Source organism: Peromyscus leucopus, chromosome 2 (assembly GCF_004664715.2).
Source record: "Peromyscus leucopus breed LL Stock chromosome 2, UCI_PerLeu_2.1, whole genome shotgun sequence".
Lineage (NCBI taxonomy): Eukaryota > Metazoa > Chordata > Mammalia > Rodentia > Cricetidae > Peromyscus > Peromyscus leucopus.
In genome coordinates this window covers 30,494,219-30,509,650 of record NC_051064.1, presented here as the reverse complement: position 1 = coordinate 30,509,650, position 15,432 = coordinate 30,494,219, and the positions used below count along the sequence as shown (strand labels likewise).

Sequence of the window (15,432 nt, the reverse complement as noted above, 5' to 3'; positions counted from 1 at the left end):
TGGACATGCGGGACACAAGGAAAGCAAACACTGTACTCTGCCAAGACAGGGTAAGATGGTTTTTCAGAATTCCTGCTTCTGAAAATGGTCTGTCAGATACTCTAGGCCTGTAGCCAATTTGAATGCACCAACAATACTGAGAAACATTAGGTGACTGTCCAGGCTGCCAGCTGTCTTGGTCGACTCTTGCAAGATTCCCGAAAGTTGCTTGCATCCATCTACCATTTCTCAGGTACCATTATGTTCCTTCTCAGGTCTTTGATGTGGTTAAAGACTAAATAGTGTAATTTCCTCATTTATGATAAAAGATAAGTTAGTTATAAAACCTTACACTCACAAATATAAGATAGATAGGACATCTTCTTTAATATTGTAACTGTAATTCTTGCTCGGTAATTGTTTTGTTATATGTAATTTTACCATGTTAAAGTTAAAACCTTCCTTTAAAAAAACAAAAAAGAAGAAAAGGGGAACTGCTGTGGATATTACTCTATATAAATAAAACACTGATGGCCAGTGACCAGGCAGGAAGTATAGGCGGGACAAAGAGAGAGGAGAATTGGGGAAACAGGAAGAAGGAGGGAGACACTGCAGCCACCGCCAGGACAAGCAGCATGTAAAGACTCTGGTAAGCCACCAGCCATGTGGCAAGATATAGATTTATAAAAATGGGTTAATTTAAGATATAAGAACAGTTAGCAAGAAGCCTGCCACGGCCATACAGTTTATAAGTAATATAAGTGTCTGAGTGATTATTTTATAAGTGGATTGTGGGACTGCGGGGCTTGGTGGAGCCTGAAGAGAAGCTCTCCAGCAACAGAGGGGCAGGCACGAGCCCAGTAGCCTTCTCTACCACACTTAAAACAGGGACCTGGAGGCTTTCAGGTGGCCAGTTGGATAGTGTGTGCCGGTATTTGGCAGTTTCGTTTACAAGCTTTCCCATCTCTCCCATGGTGCACCTTAAATGCCACCACTAACACTTCTGCCAGTGGGGTCAGAGGCCCTCTCCCCAGACACTTAGGTTTTGCCCTGATATCGGGAAGCTCTGCAAGACAAAGTGGGTCATAAGGAGCTGTCTGCCTTCTGGGCTCTCAGGATCCAGACTAGCATATTGTAAGACAGCCTTTGTAAGCCATTCTTTAAAATGAGAAGGATTTTCTTCCTTATCTTCAATTACATTTTTCAGCTTTTCATAATTTACTGGTTTGAGGGCAGCCTTATGAAGGCCTGCCAGGAGGCAGGTTATAAACCAATCCCTAACTAGAGAGTGACCTGGGGTATTATAATCCCAGTGTGGGTCCTGATCAGGAACTGCCTCGGCCCCAACTAGATGGGCAGCACTAGTTTGATGAAGCTCTTCTGCATGTATCCTAGCCTGCTCCCAAATTGTGCTCCTCAGGAAGTAGGATATTAGAAGGTATTGGAGCATGTGGGTGGGAGAGAAGGAATCAAGAAGGGAGGGTTTAGAGCTGAGATAGAAAAAAGCTTGGATGTAAGGTAACTCTTCCCATTTGCCCATTTGCTGACAGAAGTTAGATAATTCCTGTAAAATATCAAGGTCCAAGGAGCCATTAGGTGGCCATTTTTTATTGTTATCTAAGGGATTTAGGCCATTTTTCAGAGGAGGAGTGGGACTAATAGGAGGAAGTCTTATTTCCCATGACCATAGAGAGAAAAAAAATAAAAAAAAAACAAACGTGATCCAAGACCATAATCTCAGACATCCCTGAGATCAAGTGAGGATTGGTGATTGGCACAAGTCATTCAATGCTTTGTCAAGCCAGAGAATGAGGGCCAGGGTGTACATAGCCCAGGATGAGGGTCTGACAGCAGAAGGAGCAAGTCATTCAAAGTGAAAAAATGAGGGTGGGACATATGCAGCCTGAGGATGTAGCCCGAGGATGGGGGTCCAACAGTGAGAATGATATCTCAGATAGCAGTCATGGGAAATGGCTAGAGATCGAAGCCTATGTATCCTGCCTGGAAAGGGAAAACTCACCAAAGCAGCCAGTGTTGTGCAAAGCAGTCCAGCAGCTGGGCAAATTGTAAAAGGGACAGTTGTAGATAGAGTAAACCTCAGTACAGGGTCCTGGGTGCAGAGCACCAGGAGGACCTATTTCGTCTCAGAGCCAATGTTATTTATTAAGTGGTGCAATGTTATTCATTAAGTGGTGATGTTTACCATTTGAGAAAAGCCATGAGGTACAACAAAACCCACTATAAGAGTTTATTAAGGGAAGGGAACAGAAGGGATGTGCTTAGGCCTATGGGAATTACCATGCAGGAAAAAAGGGCAGAGGGATAAGTGGGACCTGCCTTTATAGGTTCCACCCACACATGCGCATATGGGTTTATGTGGTTATGCCATGCCATGCCACACATGCACATAGATTATGTGATCACACTGCATGTAAATTACATGATCATGCAATGCATGAATTGCATAGGATGTAAGACCCTGGGATGCCTAAACATCTTGCCTGGCTACTGGACAGTGCGTGTGTGGTTCTGTAGCTGGGGTGACTAGGGATTCTAACACACATTACATAAGATCTTTTGAAAGCCTCACTGACAGTGAATTAAGACCCCAATATTGGGCCTCTCTCCTGACTTAGTAAACAGATCAGGCCAAATTAACAAGTCCAGGTTTAATGTGAGCAAAACATTCCTGGGCAGTCCCTGAAAGAAGGAAAAGCCACAAGGAGGAAGCACAAGGAGAAGTCTATGGGTCAGACCTTCAATACCCTCTGCGGGTGGAGCCACTGTTTGATGGTCTTTCACGGGCAGGGTTTGGAGAGGGCAGTTCCAGGAAGATCCCTAATGCTTCATGGTTACTCAATTTTACCTGGGTAAAATGGCTGTTAATTTTTTCTGTCTTGCCATTTTATGCAACCTAATGTTCATTCATGGATATCAACGTTTACCCTTTTATGTTTCCCTCTGGCCCTGTCAGTCAAAAGAAAAACACACTACAGACACTGGGGGCCTGTAGTGGGTGCAAACTCCTGGTGACCACAGATGAATATTTGAGGAAACAGGATTGTTAATAATGTGGAGGTCTCTCCTCAATGGAGAAAATAGATACTTGTTTTCCACCCAGGATGCTTGGAGTGGATTTTGTTAATGACCTGCTGTGGATATTGCTCTATATAAATAAAACACTGATGGCCAGTGACCAGGCAGGAAGTAGGTTGCCAGGCAGGAAGTAGATGGGACAAGGAGAGGAGAATTCTGGGAAGCGGAAGGCTGAGGGGGGAGACACTGCAGCCACTGCCAGGACAAGCAGCATGTAAAGACTCTGGTAAGCCACCAGCCATGTGGCAAGGTATAGATTTATAAAAATGGGTTAATTTAAGATAAAAGAACAGTTAGCAAGAAGCCTGCCACGGCCATACAGTTTATAAGTGATATAAGCGTCTGAGTGATTATTTTATAAGTGGATTGTGGGACTGCGGGGCTTGGGGAACCCGGAGAGAAGCCCTCCAGCAACAATGACCTGATGACCTTTGCAGTCTTCTACAGCCAGACTTCACCCAAATACCTCTGAATGTTTATCCCAGACTCTCTCTCCTAGACATTTATCTTTATCTTTGTTTTTAAGTCAGTAGAACCCATCCTTAGGGGAGATGTCACATGCTATCTCAGTCAGAGACCACACTAGATGCTAGGCCCTTAAGTTATAGAACCCATTTTCATGGTTACATGTACTCTGAGTTGAGTTTTAATGTAATTATGCCTCCTTGTGCACTGGGGATTGTACTATACCAGAAAGCCTTTTTTTCCCAAAATTGTACTGTGTTTTACTATGCTTACAGTAACCCACCTGGTGTAGACTCTAGAAGCTTGAACCAGCACTGGATATGTTGGGTTGCACCAAACTTTTCTTCTTGCCTGTAGTGGTTCATTTTCTTGTCATCTATGACATTTCCAGGGACCATCACAGAAGTCCTAAAATTAAACTCCATGGATTATTTTTTGATAATTTAATTCATTCTCCTAGAACCTTTGGGTGATGTAGTAGGCTACTAAACTATAGTTATTCCATTTCATTAAGGTATTCCCATGAACACTTTAACTGTTAAAACTATCTTAGGTAAAATGGTCTCTGGCCACTTAAACTAGACATAAATTCCTAGAGTTAAATTGGCCTCTGGAGCATTAAAAAATCCCTATATAATGTGTCTCCGACCTAAAGGTTATAAGAACTAACTGAGCACTTAGCTGATATCTCTCTGCTTTATAAACAACACTTGCTGAAGATGTCCAGAGCTGCCTTGCTATATATGCCATAGTTGCCATTTTGGCTTTAAAATCCCAAACAAACTGAAGGTTGAGGCTGCCTGGGAAAGCCTCACTGGCAGTGAATAAAGACTCCATATGACTTGTTCAGGCATCTCAGGAGTTATCTCTTAGGGTGTCCCATAACAGATAGAGCTCTTGCCTAGCATGCACAAAGTCCTGGCTTCAGCTCTCAGCACAGCATAAAGTATCATATTTGTCTTGGTGCTTCAAAATTCTGCTCCTTGTTGTTAGTTTTAAGATTTTTACTACTTGTGTGTCAACGTGTTTTGAATGGAAGTGACTGTTGGGTTCACTCTGTTTCTTGAATTTGCAATGTGTTTTCCAAGTTTTGGAAGATTATAAGCACTGTGCTGAGTGCTTATACTATTTTCTCTTCTGGGGACTCTGGTAATGGGAATTGGAGATTTCTTATAGTGTCACAAGTCCTTCAAGCTCTTCCTCCTTCCCAACAAAATAATTTTATGTCATTTGTTATTTCTGTGTCAAAAGCAGTGAGGACAGGAACTCAAACAGGGCAAGAACTCATAGGCAGGAGATGATGCAGAGGCCACGGAGACATGCTGCTCATTGGCTTGCTTCCTATGACTTGCTCCTGTTTTCTTATAGGACTACCATCCCAGAGGTGGCCTCATCCACAAGGGGTTAGCCACCCCCCAACATCAATAACTAATTAAGAAATATCCTACAGGCTGGCATGCAGCCTGGCCTTACAGAGACAGTTTCTCAGTTGAGGCCCCCTCCTCTGATGATTCTAGCTTGTATCAGGTTGACATAAAACTAGCTAGTACAACTGATGCTTTTTCAACTTGACATATAAACACATCACTTTCCAATTAGAACTTTTCCTTTCTCATTTATTCCAGAATGGCATATTAATATCACAATGTAAAAGATAAATAAAAATCCCACAGTCTTTATAAATTCAAGCATATTAAAATTTAAGTCTCTTTAAAATATTTAATCTCTTTTAAAAGCCCACATCTCCTTTAAAGGTACCAAGTCTCTTTGCTGTGGACTCCTTTAAAAATCAAAATTAAGTTAAGTACTTTCTTCAAGAGGGAAGAACAAGGGCACAGTCACAATATGAATAAAGCAAAACCAAACTTTAATAGTGTAAGGAACTCAATGTTCAATTATCTTTTATTCACTCACGATCTTCTGGGATCCTCCATGGGGTTTGGATCACTTTTCCAGCTCTGCCCTTTGTAGCACACACAGTTTGTCTTCTAGTCCCTAGTTGCATCCACTCACCTGCTGCTCCTGTTCTTGGTGGTGATCCCATGGTACTAGCATCTCCAAAACTGCTGGGGTCACTTGCCACAACTGGGCTGCACTTTCACAAATAGCCTCTCATTAGGGACTCCAGTATTGCCACACAGTGTCATCCTTCAGCTGCTCTTCATGACTACTTCATGCCTTCAAAACCAGTACCCACCTTGATGACTTTTTTTTTGGGGGGGGGGTTGAGACAGGGTTTCTCTGTGTAGCTTTGCGCCTTTCCTGGAACTCACTTGGTAACCCAGGCTGGCCTTGAACTCACAGAGATCCGCCTGGCTCTGCCTCCCTAGTGCTGGGATTAAAGGCTTGCACCACCACCGCCTGACCCTTGATGACTTTTGCACTACAAAGTTTGGCTGGCAGCAGGAGATACAACCTTGGCTGTCTCTGGATCACAGCTTCTGAGGAAACACTTCCCAGAAGACATCACCTCAATGATGCTGTTCTCTTCTTAATCACAACTGGTTCGTCAGCCCCAGTTGGCCAGCATCCATTGTCTCAGCAAAGCAAAGGTTTTACTTTAGTGGTTCTGGTCTTACTAACTGAAGCCGTGTCTTGAGCTTCGTTTGACCAGAAACCACAGATTCTTAACACAAAAGGCCCAGTGGAGTCTTTGTTTCCTCTAAAAACTTCACAAGCCAGGCCTCCATCATCTGCAGTGTTCTGGACATTCCTATCCTCCATGCTCCTACAGAACAGCTCACCAATCTCTCAACACTCAATGGCTTTTCTAGCCCAAAGTTCCAAAGCCCTTCCACAATCCTCCCCTAAATAATATGGTCAGGTCTGTCACAGTAAGACCCCACTATTCTGGTACCAACTTGTCTTAGTTAGTATTACTAGTGCTGGGATAAAACACCATGACCAAAAGAAACTTGGGGAGTGCTGGCTAGTTTATGACAACTTGACACAAGCCAGAGTTGTCTGAAAGGAAAGAACCTTAATTGAGGAAATATCTCCATTAGATCCAGCTTTAGGGCATCTTCTTTATTAGAGATTGATGAGGGAGGGCCCAGCCCAAAAAGCAGGCTGAGTAAGCCATGTATGTTGAGCAAACCAGTAATCAGCACCCTTCCATGGCCTCTGCATCAGCTATTGCCTCCAGATTCCAGCCATATTCGAGCTCCTGTTCTGGCTTCCTTCAGTGATGAACAGCAATGTAGAAGTGTAAGTGTAAACCCTTTCCTCCCCAATGTGCTTTTGGTCATGGCGTTTCGAAGCAGCAATAGAAATCCTAAGACAGGAAAGAAAGTGATTATTTCACTCACAGTTCCATATAATAGTTCATCATCAAAAGCAGTGAGGACAAGAACTCATTAAGGGCAGGAAACTGGAGACAGGAACAGGTGCAGAGGTCATGGAGGGGTGCTACTTACTGGCTTGCTTCCCATGACTTGTTCAATCTGAATTCTTATAGAACCCAAGACTATCACCTGCTTAAGAGTAGCCCTACCCACAATGGACTGGGCCCTTCTACATCAATAACTAATAAACAAAATGCCCTACAAGCTTGCCTACAGCCTGATCTCAATTTTCTCAATTGAGATCCACTCCTCTGATGACCACAGCTTGTATCAAATTGTCATAAAACTAGCCAGTGCATCATACAAGTTGGATCATTTGCTATCTGATCAATTTCCTTCCTCTTTATTGATTCCTTCCTTTTCTCTTCAGTTTTGTTTTCAAGCACATGCATTACATTTTCGCTTCATCACTGCATTTTCAATGCTAAAATTGCCATTTGGTTTTAACAATGTCCCAAGAATTGCTCAAAGTTAGTGAATATTTCAGGTGAAGGGAATTAAAAGGAGACTGTGAGTGGTGTATGGCCCATTGTTGGGGCAGTGGTTGATATGCAAATTCATCTTCTGATGCTGGAAGAAGTGTTATGAGGTAGGAAGAGCCAGATGATCACACATCTTAAATGTGTTTAAGAAATTTGAAATTGGGTTGAAATACTGGGAAAACATTGGGTAAATTGGTTTAGAGTAGAATCCAACATTTTTGTATGTCCTCATAACCTTGATAATCTAAATTGATATTTTACTTTCTTAAAATAATGTCTTAAGTACATAAAATTGAGACTGAAGAAATGGCTCATTGGTTAAGAGTGCTTGATATTCTTGTAGAGGACCTGGGTTTGGTTCCCAGCATCCACATTAGGCAGCTTATGATTGGTACTCTCTTTTCTGCAAAAGAGATTGGTTCTCTCTTGTCAGGTCTCAGCATATATGCCTCCTCCCAACACACAATTAAAATGAAAATAAACATATAAAATAATATATATATAATTATATAAGAAACAAATTACAGTGAAAGTTTCCAACACATGTGCTTTGTGTTGTTAGCAAGCCCACAGCTGCTTACACTCCCTATGTTCTACATTTGTAGCTGAAGAAATACTATACGTATGTAAGTTATAGGTTAGTGAAAAGCAAGTTTTGACTTTTTCTCTCCATCTCAATTCACGATTCTGGGTCTTACCTAGAGTCAGTGCCTGTTTTTGTTTGTCTCAGGTTAAAAACTCTGTGGGTAATTTGGTTTGACATGTCATTGGCTCATTATTCTTAAGCACAACAAAAATCTGTTCTAGATCAATATCTGTCACACTGGCATGCCAAAAGCCACCCCATTGTCTTGCAAATTGACAACCTGAGAAGCCTAGAGAATGAAGAAAGCATGAGGCACCTTTCATCTGGATATAAGAAGCTCTGAAGTACAAATCAGATGAAATGCCATGTGTAATTTTTTCATATTTTTATTAAGCATTCTTTCCTTTAATTTTTTAAAACATCAGATCTTAAGATAAAGCACAAAAGAATGAAGCTCATAAAACAGCATGAACGTATACAATTTATTTATTCCAAAACTAAATGAATTTACCAATGATGTCAGATAACTCCAGGCATGCCACTCAGAGAGAGAAGAAAAGGTATATTTTGAACCCAAGCTGAGCAAGTCAATTATTGAGTGAATCACAGTAAGTAGCCTTCTCTAGTTGTTGCCTAGACACAGGGATTTAAACTGATGCTTCCCATTCTTTGGTGACTCACAAAAGTTAAATAAAAACAGAAGCAAGCAAATTTAGTTAATTTGATGTTACATTTGATCCTAGAGAATGGGTTACTTCTTTATGACATGGATTTTTTGGCTCTAACTACCAAATTCTCCAAGTTGAAACAACCAGAGTCAGGAGAATAAATATTTGTGGGCCACATAGATATGCATTTGCTGTTTATATAGCTCACAGATTTTATGATTAGTATTAGTATGGTTGAAGGCTTATGTATGTTTATAAATTAGCATTTTAGCTGTTGTCTTAGAGTTTCTACTGCTGTGAAGAGATACCATGACCACAGCAACTCTTATAAAGGAAAAAAATTAATTCAGGGCTTGCTTACAGTTTCAGAAGTTTAGTCAATTATCATCATGGTGCGACACGGTGATGTACAGGCAGACATAGTGCTGGATAAGTAGTTGAGAGTCTTGACATCTTGACTCTCAGGCAACAGGAAGTGATCTGTCTCACTGGGCATGGCTTAAGCATATATGAGACCTCAAAGCCAACCTCCACCATGACAACATTTCTTCCAACAAAGCCACACATACTCTAACAAAGCTACTCCCCCTAATCATGCCACTCCCTTTGGGAGCCATTTTCTTTCAAATCAGCACAGCTGTGGAGTATTGGTTTCTCAAGACTGAATTGTTTTCTCATTGCTAGCTAGGGTTTATTGAAGGCTTACTATCCCCCAAGACACTGTTCTGATACTTTACATGGACTTGACTTTCTTGATTCTATAGTGTCATTAATTATCCTATTTCATAGAGAGTAAAACCCAGGCAACAAATGCTTCAGTGACTTTCTCCACACAGCCCATTAAAAGTGGACTTGGAAGGACATTTAGACTTGAGTTTGTCCATCTGCCTATCTACGTAATCCCAGAATCATCATTTGCTCTTTCTTGCCGTCTGTCTCCCACTGACTCCCATTGTAAGAATGAATTCAGGACCTGTATATGCTTGGCAAAACACTCCATCACACAAGTCACACCACACAAATAACCCCTGTGTTATTTTATAGCAACTTGTGAAGCTGGATAAGAGTGGATAAGTAACTGATTGATAAATTTTAAAAATTTTCCCTACATTTACTTCCAAAGTGCAATAAGATGAAGTCACAAGTTATGGACACAGAAATTCAATAGTGATGGATGTTGAAGAACCATAAACATGTGTTGTTTTATTCTCAACAGAAACATGTAATACTATCAAATCACAACCAAGGGTCTGAAGTGAACATGAGTTGGTCAATGTCTAGATAAGTGAGCTTTAGCTTATTTGAGTAGCCTGCTAAATTATTTGATTTCTGTCAGACTGCACATTTTGTTAAGAAGCAAATAATTGACATTTGAGAAACTTAAATTTCTTACCCTCTTGTCTGTCCTTTACTTTTGTATTCTTCTGGAGGAGACAACCCACTTACGCTCAGGCCCTGACTCACTGGCCCATCCATTTGTGAAAACTCCTAGATGCTATTTCACAGGTTTCTTGTTCTATTTCTCCTCAGTTTCTAGTTGTTATTGTTAATTGACTCTCTATCACTGTGTCAAATACCTAATGTTTATTTTGGTGCATGATCCAGACCATACTTGCTTGGTCCCTTTGTTGTTAAGCCTCTGTGGGGGCCAAAACCATGATGCTGTACTTATGTTAGTGCCTAAGCAAAGCTGTGCTCTTCCTAGCAGCCAAGAAGAAAGAGAGGGAGGAAGGGGCCCCAGCCCAGCATCTCAAAACACCCCCAAGGCCCACACTGCTTTCCCTAGACTTCACTTACTGCTACCCCTGAATGGTGTCACAGATAGGCATATTTTTAAAAATGTTTATGAAAATTTGTGGGTTAGGGAGTTTTTTGGGATAGAGTCTCACTTTGTAGCCCAAACTAGGCTTGAACATGTGATTTCTGCCTCTGTGCTGGGATTGCAGATGAATGTCACCATGGTCTTTTTTTTTTTTTCTCACCTTAAAAAAATATAATCATGTTGAACACATTTCACCACTTTCCATTTGCACACATTTCTGAAATGCAGTTTTTTTTAAAACTGTTTCTGTCCTAATGTTCCCATGTCAGCTAGAGGCATGATCTATAGAATGATCTTCTGAAGCAGTTTTCCAAGGGGAATTCCAGGGCTAACAAATGCTGTAAAAAGTGTCTCAGTGGGTGAAGGTGCCTGCTACTGAGGATGATGATCTGATCTCAATCTCTGGAACCCACATCATAGAAGAAAAGAACTGGCTCCCCCAGTGACTTACACACACACACACACACACACACACACACACATACACACACACCACATACTATAACGCTCACATACCCAACTAACTTCCAAAGCACTCAATAAATAAATGTAAAATAATGTTTAAAAATTTTAATTAGTGAATCACAAATGAATAAACATTTTTAAAAGATTTAACTTATTTTGAATATAAAGTATACTTATATATGCACATTTCAAAAGAAAACAGTAGATTTTTTAAAAGATTAATTTTTAAAAATTTATGTATGTGTGTAGCTACATGTATCTCAGTACCAATGAGAGCCATCAGAAGGTGTCGGATCCGTTACAGATGTATGGGAGACACCTGACATGGGTGTTAGGAACTGAACTCTATGAGATGAGCATGTACCAGGATACCACCTTTGCAAGTCCCATTAAGTGTTTTAAAGAGCAGCTTTGCTGAAATGAAACTTACAGACCACACAAAATCATGACTGTATTCTGGTTGGAGAAAAGTTGCAACTAGAAAGTATTGTAATGACCTGAATATCAACAGCACAGTGAGTGGATTCGAGACTGTATAAGTACCTTGAGGTTTCTTTAACCTGCAAAAAGAATTTTTAGATATGAAAAACTTAAAATGTGTCAGTTTTATTGACCTGTACTTTATAGTTTCTGCCTTTGAAAAATACTTTGTGATTGAAAGGTTGGTTCCTGACTGGTGGCAGTGGCACTATCTGGGGAAGCTTTGGAGACTTTAGTAGGTGAGCCTAGCTGGAGAGTCTGCTCTTAGGAACTGTATCTTGCCCCAGGCTCTTCTCTCTGCTGTTCTCTCTCTTTTTTGGATGCCATGATGCTGACTGCTCTTTTCTGCTAGCCCTCTCTACCATGATGCTGAAATGTATGCTAAGTTACGGTTTCTTCCCTTGTGTTGCTTATATAAGATATTTGGTCACAGCAATGTGAAAAGACCTAATACAGAAAAGAACATTTGTTCTAGAACTGTACATGTAGAAGATCATTGCTTTGCCTAAACCTGATCATGTGGTCTTAAAGTCCATGGAGTGGGCTTGTGGGAAGAATATGGAGAAAGCTCACAATTCTGTAAGCAGAACACAGAAGGATGTGTTGATGGGAACTCACAACACCTAAATGCCAATGGCAGTATGCATGCAGGTCTCCAGTTTCTTCTCCCCTCTCGACTCTAGCCAAGATGTCTGACACAAGGATGATTTCAGATGCAATGATAGGAAGGTGATGACCTGGAATACTCCAAAGACCATAACTTGGAGGCAAATGTGGATTTGGAAAATGAGTATTGTAATACCAGAGCATTAATAACGATCCCAAAGCCTCGTCTCAAGGTTTTCGAACTAGAAGCTGAAGGAGAAGTAGAAGAGCAACATAGACTCAAGCCAACAAAATTTCCAAGGATGAAAAGCTACAGCAGCTGTTGGCCTGTGTTCCAAGTGCAAATAGAAGACTAGTATGAAAAAAAATCTATGAATTCTATTCTCGAGTATATCTGTACTTCCAACAAGATGGATGCACTGCAAGGATTTTATGAAACAACACTGGAAGCTTTGAAAACTGTAAGACTGACAAACACAAAGCTTAGAAAATTATATTTAGAGAAGAATTATATTTAGAATATTATATTTAGGGAAGAATGTAGCTAGAGTTTTTCTGCCTTGCCCACAGTCAGGACAAATCTTTGTCACCCGCCAGTCCCACAGCCGCTCAGACCCAACCAAGTAAACACAGAGACTTATATTGCTTACAAACTGTATGGCTGTGGCAGGCTTCTTGCTAACTGTTCTTATAGCTTAAATTAATCCATTTCCATAAATCTATACCTTGCAACGTGGCTGGTGGCTTGCCAGTGTCTTCACATGCTGCTGGTCATGGCGGCAGCTGGCAGTGTCTCTCTGCCTCAGCATTCCGCTTCTCCGAATTCTCCTCTCTCATTGTTCCACCTACTTCCTGCCTGGCCACTGTCCAATCACTGTTTTATTTATTGACCAATCAGAGCAATTTGACATACAGACCATCCCACAGCAGAGGAATATGGAAAACTTCAACAAAGTTTATGCCAGAATGATGATGGTGAAGATGACCTGAAAAAAGGGTATCCAGTTATTAAAAACATAGGATTTAGAAATTCAAATATATATAACACAGAAAAATAACAAACCCTTCACATTGAGTCCATCATCCCTCACCCACTGATTGTGGAATCCTCAGAGAATGTGGTATAAAGTGTAGTTAAGAGAAGGTCATTTGAAAAGATATACACATTTTTTTCAGCCTACAATAATTATGATGAATCAGAAAGTCCAAGACATAGTACTTGTTTAAACCTTTGATCTTAGCAAATATGCTAATGAAACCAGGAATAGATGCATTTGACTCACGGGAGGGTAATTTGTATAAAAATGATGCAGAAGTTCTAGCTGTGATGGTTTGGTAAATGTCTGCTAGAGTAATGACATCACTACATTAGAAAAAATTGTAAGAATGAACCACAGCAACGTCATGGATGATTCCCTCACATAAGTACATACTGCACAACTCTTATGGAACAACAGAACATAAGTGTTCATAAAATTAATTAAATCTTGCACCAGAATATATAGCTGTATTTCTAAGGAGTTAAAACACAAATGTAGCAGATACAGAAAGCTTGCTCCTGCAGTACATATTGGATAATAGCTTTCATGGCCAAAATGATCCAGTCAACCAACTTGTTGAATTGGATTGTCAGCAGAGGGGTGGTGCATGATGTTCTACTGCACAAGATAAATTCTCTGAACTAGGTTATGGTCAGTAAAGTGCCTTAATGGAGAACAAGCTCTGCAGACACGCTTAAGGCATCAGTGCCAAGGTATGATTCAAAAAGGGCTGGAGGAGCAGAACTCCTGTCTGTGGCTGAGTCTTGAAAATGTGACAGACATGCTTTGTTAATGAACTGGTTTGCATTTTGCTGCTGAATTATTCAAAGAAAAACAGCTTTCATCTCCAAAAGAACAAAACTGTGGAATTTATACTGTATTGACATGCTCCACACATGTGACATTATGATATTTTGTCATGAGGAACATAACCAAAGAGATGATCTGTGTATGTATTTAAATACACTGACATGCCACTGTTAATTAAGATTTGTTTGTTTAATTGATTGCTTGTTTTTGTTATTTGATTTCTTTTTCAGACAGGGTCTTACTTTGTAGCTTTGGCTGGCCTGGAACTGGCTATGTAGACCAGGCTGACCCTAAACCCCTAGAGATCTGCCTAGCTAGGCCTCCCAACTGCTAAAGTTAAAGGCATGTATCACCTGTCTGCTCATTTGTTAATTTAGACATATTTACCTGCAGAAATTCTCTGACAAATGACCTGTAGTAGTTTGGTACTCATACTCTTTTGAACACTTCTTTTTTCCATGTATAAATTAAAAATATTTGCTGCGATTTGCAAAATATCAATTCTTCAAAAAATGTGTAGATGCCTTTATGTTCCTGAGGTGAATAAAGCCTAGTAAACTCATAATTATAGCAGCTCAGGGCTCATGTGGCAAAATAAATAGTGAAGCTCAGAAATTACCTGCTTCTTGGTGATTTTTATTACATTTGGTATTGTTTTTATTTTTTAGTACCTTAGACATTTCAGATTATTTTGCCTTCAGTTAAGATTTTAAAAACAAACAAACAAAAAAGAACATTTTTGTTTTTGAGATAGGGCCTCACTATGTAGCTCCTGCTGGCTTGAAACTCAGTGTACAGATCAACTTGGCCTCACACTCACAGAATCCACCTGCCTGCTGAGTACAAGAGAAGCAGCTATGTGGATTGCAACTGAGGCCATAGAGTTAGGACAGCCCAGATCCATTCATGCTCACATCATGAAACCATGTGCCTGGGTGCCAGACAGAACTATAGGACTTAATGTTTGCTTTGCTGGGTCTGCTCTTGCTTTGATCTGACCTTCTGTGGGATTGATCTTGTATACTATTCTTCTGTTCTTCTCTTTTGGAATAGGAATATTTACTCTGGGCTTAGGCACTTGGACAATGTTAAAAGTAATAAGACTTTGGAATCTCTTAGAAATGGACCAAATAAATTTTGTGTTAGATGATCATCAAATGTTGGGTGCCAGGTAAAATGTTCATGCTTGAATATGCCATGTGCCTGGCCTGCAACTGTGGCCCTAACTTAGAAGGTTCTGAGCTTGAGGAGGTAGGTCCTAGGTGGAGGAAGTGGGTCACAAATAGCATATTCTTGGAGGCTATATCTTTGGTCCCTCTCTGCCTGTCAGTCAGCTCCCTAGCCACTATGATGTGAACTGTTTAACCTCACCAGACCTTCTTTACCATGGTGTATCAAAACCCCGGAAACCACAAACTAAGCAAGCCCTTCCTCTCTTAAGTAGTTGCTGTCAGGTTTTTGTTTATAGAAAACAAGAAGAACAAAAGTTACCCGGATTATATAAGATATGGTTTTCAGAAAATGTCATGGGGAGCTTAAGCCATTAAAAATATTGAGGTTTTCTTATTCTAGATATCCTTTCACCTTCC

The 15,432-nt window shown here is 40.4% G+C and overlaps 1 pseudogene; it reads left to right on the top strand.

Annotated features, from left to right (window-relative positions):
• Nucleotides 1-12,403: 12,403 nt before the first annotated feature.
• Nucleotides 12,404-13,644, top strand: LOC114684042 (annotated as a pseudogene).
• The last annotated feature ends 1,788 nt before the right edge of the window (nt 13,645-15,432 follow it).